The sequence below is a fragment of the Nansenia antarctica genome, assembly GCF_963989245.1.
Source record: "Nansenia antarctica genome assembly, chromosome: 10".
Classification (NCBI taxonomy): Eukaryota; Metazoa; Chordata; class Actinopteri; order Argentiniformes; family Microstomatidae; genus Nansenia; species Nansenia antarctica.
In genome coordinates, this window is record NC_137680.1 from 28961934 (window position 1) to 28968674 (window position 6741).

Below are 6741 nucleotides of genomic sequence, written 5' to 3' on the forward strand. Positions count from 1 at the left end.
GAGAGGTCATGGGGGGGGGGGGGTGCTGGGAAGTGGAGCAGTGGCCGGGGAGGGGAGGGGAGGGGTTGGGGTTGGGGTCGGGGGGGGGGGGGGGGGGGGGCAGAGAGTTGGGTGTTAGAATGGATCCAAGTGAAGGACTATTAGCCCTAACCCTAAATATAACTTCTTTGGTTCTCTGCCTACATTCCCTCTGATTCGGTCTTGGGTCAGTTTGGTCCCATTGTGAGGGTCTGTTCTAATAGGGACCATTTTTTGGGGGGTGGGAGTTCCTGGTCACTGTTTTCCTGGCCCTAAAGCCTGACATATGAACACTGGCAACATTCATGCTGCTTCAGCTTTGCCTTATACCCCGACTTGTCTGAACACAACCCCATCTCCCCAACGCCCTCTGAGAGAGGACGACCCAGCAAGGACCTGTCCAGTGTTTACCGTTAGTGTTTGGTTGTGTAACTGAAGGGATGTTGTTGAACTGATATCGATGATCGATACCATGAACTGATAAAGGAATAATGCATGATCAGACAAGCGCGGAGACTTTCACCTAGTCTTAACCTCACTGTTATCTGGTTAAATGGAAATATTGAATCTGGTTTTTTTGGTGAAGTTTCAGGGATTTAAAGTTTCTTAAAGGTAGGCTCAGCAATATGACATCGTCATACTACAATCAAGTAACTTCCTGTTTACAGACATTTACAGAACAATGATAGAATTCAGAGAAGACTGCAAAGACTGGAAAAAAGGGCAGGTTTCCTCAGTGAAACCCATGTTAAGCTACGTCGAAGGCACGTGTGTTTGTGCAAACGTAAACCTGGTGCAGGTCAGAAAAACACAGAAACTGACCTCTACTTTAGCACCTGCGTTGGCAGCACCAATCAGATCACTAGGATCGCCATGGCAGCACCCATTAACGGTATTTCCTGGCTTCACAGCGACAATCCTGTCAATCATAGGAAATCAATTGGCCGGCGGTTGGTAATTAATATAATCATATATGCCATTTAGCTTCAGCTTTTATCCAAAGTGACTTACATTGCAGTGAGCACATACATTTTTCAGGATATACGGTCGCAGCGGGAATCAAACCCCAAAACGAAGTGCTGTTAGCGCCATGCTCTACCAACTGAGCCACAGCGAGGATGTCATGCTGCTCAGTCCACTATTAAGCTTGAACATAATTTACAGAAATGAACCAATTCTGTAGAGTTTTGATAACACAAAGCGTTAACATTTATGATCAAGACATTGGAACGGTAAGAGGCCATCTATTCATCACAAAGCTGTGTGATATAATAGGAACAAATCAGAAAATGGCAAGGGGAACGTTACAGTAAAAACGTTTTCAAGGGAGGCACGGCGTACTGTGCCAAGTAAATTACGCTAATCAGAAAGCTTTCATGCAGTCATGCAGTTGACATGCTGTTATACAAGAGGCATATTTTTTTCATATGCACAGGTGAAGAACTGATGAATTTGACAGCCACGGTTTATTTATATGATCTTTACAAAAAGCATATTCTGGTTGTCTTCTAATTATAATATTAGTCCGTTTGAAACCATCTTTATATCATACAGTTCATAGCCTCCATAACTGCTTTGAGTCTTTGTGGTTGAATGATTTTTTGTCATGAGTGTCATACTGTCCAAATGTTTTACAAGAGCGAAGAGTGAAGAGTACATTCTCAGCAAAAGAGAGTGAGGGTCTGTAGTGTTTCCATAGATGAGACACACTCTCCATGTTAAAGAGAGTGAGCGTCTGTAGTGTTTCCATAGATGAGACACACTCTCCATGTTATGCCAATGTTTAAGACTCGCCTCAACCAAACAGCAACGCTATGTTGATGCAGTGGCATATACACCTACTTGTTCTCTTGTGGTTGGCTGAAATAGCAGAATTGCAGAATTTTGAGTAGTGAGAAAATACCATGTAAACATGGCATAGGCAGGTTTGATTGAGCTCATTCTAAAGGGCTCTGCACACAGCGTGCGATTTCTGTTGCGCGTCAACGTTCCATTTTGAAGTTTGAATGGAAGTCTATGAGAACATCGCATTTACCCACACACGGCCCCGATTTTAATCGCACGGCGAACATTCGATTCCATTCATAACAACAATGGAAATTATGGAACGTTGACGCGCAACAGAAATCGCACGCTGTGTGCAGAGCCCTTAACATTGATATTGTTCACAGTGTTTTATATTTAATGGAATATCGACTCAATTTAATGCTATTCATCAATCTGTACGGCGGATCTACGATTTATCTGGACTCATTCCTTATTTATCTTATTCGTGGCTGTGGAAAATGGATGACTGTAAATGCAATTATTGTTTTATTTCCAAGGACAATGCCATAACAACAACACATGGTTAAATATTTATATTTTTGGAAATGACTGCAGTAGCCTAAATGTGTTTTTTTCCCGACATACTACTCGACCCTTGTTTACATTTGAATAATGGTTTCTCATTATTAGGCCAGGTAGTATTATGGAGAAAAGAAAGACTCCCAAAGAAAAAGATGGCTGAGAGAATGAAATTCAGTTGCATAGCTTTGACAGAAATGAGCCATGTTAACATGCCACACGGTGACCCCAGACACAAGCCTTTAACATCAAAACAGTGCAGAAATCCAGTAAGGGGACAAGATGGTGGAGAGAGATAGCGAGAGCGATGCAGTGAGAAGCTTACAAAGGTAACAGATTGGTAATTGAAACTTTAGCAGGAGGGCGACAGATGGAAGTGAAATAGAGACGGTTATACAACCTCTCCACCACAGGGCAAATGTGTGTGCAAAACAAAGCTGTGGTCCAGATCAACCTTTCGCCTACAAATGAGCCCAGAAAGGAAAAGCTGACATTTTACAAGACTAGGACATCCATTGTGACACCTTTGAATGTAAATATGTAAATATACTGTATCAATGTAAAAAAAAAAAAAAAAAAAAATAATAAAAAAAAAGTAATCTTCAAATACTGTTACCCCAGCACTTTGTATATTGTCTGCCTATGAATAAAAACAGCCATTGGTTCAATATTTAGGTATCGCTTGTATGTTGAGTTGTGTCCTGTCCTGTCTACAACTTTCAGAATAAACAGGATATTGAATAATTAACTGTGCAGTCGCCTTTATGAAAGGATTCAAAAAGCACCTGACACTGCGTCAACTTTACCTCATCAACAACCTGGATAAACACACAAACACAAACACACAGCAGCAACTTTTTCCCCTGGAACGACCACCACCCCACCACACATCATTTACTGGAATAATACAGTTTTATATTACCTTGCATCGCCCCTCAAACAAACAAACACAATTTAAGTGTACTAGCCCAGCCTCTCATCCCCTCACACTTTCTCCCATCCCCTCTCTCTGGGGAGTGTTAATGGGTTGTGAGTAATGCTATCGCTGGCCCTCTCCCTCTCTCTAGTGAGCTGGAGATGAAAACACTTCTCAGATTCATGTCTGGACCACTGTTTCCTTTCACGCTCACGCATATACACAGGACTAATGCTGCATCCTATCTGCGCAACCCCCCCCCCCCCACACACACACACACACATGGGTTTCAATGGGATTGGACCGGAATAAGAACCCATGCTTACTGTAGGAGATCAGTCCTACGCTGTTAGGCCGTCCATGAGGGGAAGTGCAGAAGGGGAGAGGAGAAGGGTGGAGAATTGGGGTGCAACCCTTCTAAATGTAGAGACACAATTACCGCTACCCCTCACACTCCGGAGGTAAAAAGCAGAGCCTTCACAATTTAGACTTCACTATCCCCCCCCCCACCCGCCACACACACACACAGACACAGGAACACACACTCCACAAACGCACACACACACACACACACACACTCTCTCCCCCTTTCAAGAGAGATAGTCAGTAATACACTCTCTAGCGAAAGAAAGAGAGCCTTCTCACTTCCCCTCTGAAAGACAGAGATCACCATCCTCAGCTCTAATCAATACAGACCATCTCTCCACCTCAAGGACTAGGCTCCCTCTCCATCCCCACGCACGTGGAATAGACGGAGGCCCAACCATGACCCCCGATAAGAGAACATCTAATCTCCACATTCTTGTGATAGGGGTCATATACTGTATATAAGTCTACTAGTGTAATGTTTATATGTTTATAAAAGTACACAGTTACATCCTAACATCCTAACTAAGTATAGAAGTTCACATAATAGATACATTCTCAGATGTCTACCGATCCCTTATCCCCCTATTTTTATTTACATCCCCCCTATTTATGTCTATTTATGTCTCATTCTTGTTTTTTTTATTATCTTAGGACTGTGTTTGTTTGTTAGCACCTAGGGTTTGCATTTAAATTTCATTGTACCTGTTACAATGACAATAAAGATAATTCATTCATTCATTCATGTCCCACCAGTAATACGGTCACCACTGAATATAGCTGAACAGATCCAGTACTTGAAATGTATTTACAAAATACAAAACGCACGTTCCAATGGGTGACACTTTACAGTTCTATTTAGTTAAATATATGACAACGTCGTATGTATGTAGTGTAGTGTAGTGTATGTACTGTATGTAGTGTAGTGTAGTGTATACGTGTGACAGGGACTGGTCTGTATGTAGTGTAGTGTATGTACTGTATGTACTGTAGTGTGTATATACTGTAGTGTATATGTACTGTAGTGTAGTGTATACGTGTGACAGGGACTGGTCTGTAACCTTAAAATAAGACAAAGTGATATTCCTATTGCATATAACCAATCATTTGTCAAATCCTTCAAAGCAACCATCTCTCTGCCTATGTAACTTGAACGGACTAAGCTTGCAAAAAAGGGGTGCCTTGTTGCATATCATGAAGGCAAAAACGGTCCTTGTGTTATCCTGCCCCCTACTGCTCACACACATACAGTATACTGTAGACACCAGTCCTTTCGGGGTAAGGTTGCCATCTGGTGGGTGGAAGAAGAACTGCAATACTCTGTACTTGCTTTCTGTTATTAAGTTAAAATGTTTACGGTGTAGATTCACCCTGTTTTCCAGGAAAGAAGAAAGATTATAGATGAAGTAAATACTGTCTCTACACCCCTTCTGTTGATAACAACACCAGGGGAGGCTGGTGGAGGCAGAACTTGGAGGACAGGCTCATTGTAATGCATGGAATATTATTTACAATAATAGTTGTATATCTAATGTAATACCTTCAGATTGCTTTGTGAGGGTTCAATCAAAGAGATGTTTTGAACAAGCATCAACAAAACATACACAGCGAAAGATGTTGTTTTTATTAGAGAAATGATTCCAGTGATGATTACACTTTATTAAGGCATCGTTAACACAATTGGAATATAATTAACAAACAATTATTTACATGTAAGGGTAGTTTTATGCTGTTGTTTTTTCCCATGAACTACATCAAGTTCTCCACGCAAAACACATCATATACTATATCTATATATAAGAAAGGTAGTACTGTATAAAGTAACAAATGGCACAAACATTCATTCAAACTGCTTATTTCCTCTTCACTAACAACCGAGTTATGACCCTGAAGGGTCATTGACACCTGCAGTTTGTTGCTTTAACTAACCACATCTTTGCATAGCTTCCTATTTCATTTCCTGTAACATGCCATTCAATATGAACCAATTTTGGGGATCACCACTATAGACAAACGAAAGAGTCAAACTTAGGTAGCAGTGTTTACAGTACAATCAATTGAGATAGTTAGTGTGGGAACGCCATGCTGCAATCTCGCCACTCAAGACACAATTCCTCGAACCGATAGAGTCAATAGAGAAGTGCTGCTGTCAGATAAACAAAGTAATAAGTGCACCACTCAGGCAAAACAAAGGACAAGGGGAACCACAATGATGGCCAGATATATTAAAAAAATAAAAATAAATAAAAATAAAGTTAGAAAAATAGAAAAGAATAGTTTCATAGTGATAAAAGGCAAAACTAGGAATCTTGTGTCCAGTGCACAAACTCTCCAACACGACAACTTGACCGCTAATACAATCCATTTCCCTCACTGACCACAATATCACTTACTTTTCCCTCATAACCTCCCAAAGCCTTTCCGCATACAGAGCTACTTGGCACACTGCACTTCAAACATTCAGTGTGAGTTAGAGACAGGGAGTGTGTGAAAGGATGGAAAACTACCAGTGTTATTAGTGAATTAAGTGTAAATCTCTAAAAAGAAATAATAAAAGGGTGTGTGTGTGTGTGTGTGTGTGTGTGTGTGACATTTTGAAGGATGATCTCACTTTGAAACAACTACCGTTGTTGTGGGCTGGCACTACAATGAAGATAGGGATTTAAACAAATAATAATAAACATAAACACAATATAGCCTATTAAATGGACCTAATTAGTAAACACATTAATCAGCAAGTTTGCAAATCCAAATGATGCTTCAGTTGAGCACTATCATGACAAGACAATAAGGTAGCATACATTGGGATTATCGATGACAAACACACTGGTGTCTCTCCTCATCTGTTGCAGTTTCACTAAATTCTCAAACATTCACAACAACAAACAAATGGGCTCATACAGTAGCTATATGTCAATACATTACATAATATGTTAGGAAATGCATTTTCAATACATTGATACTTTGAATTAAACAAAGAGTAACTGAGGTTATATATACTAAAAGGAATAAATACCCAGAGCACACGTACGTTTTTTTTCAATGCTTAATGTAAACAATAGCCTGACTATATTATTTCAGGAGTTGTGTATGGG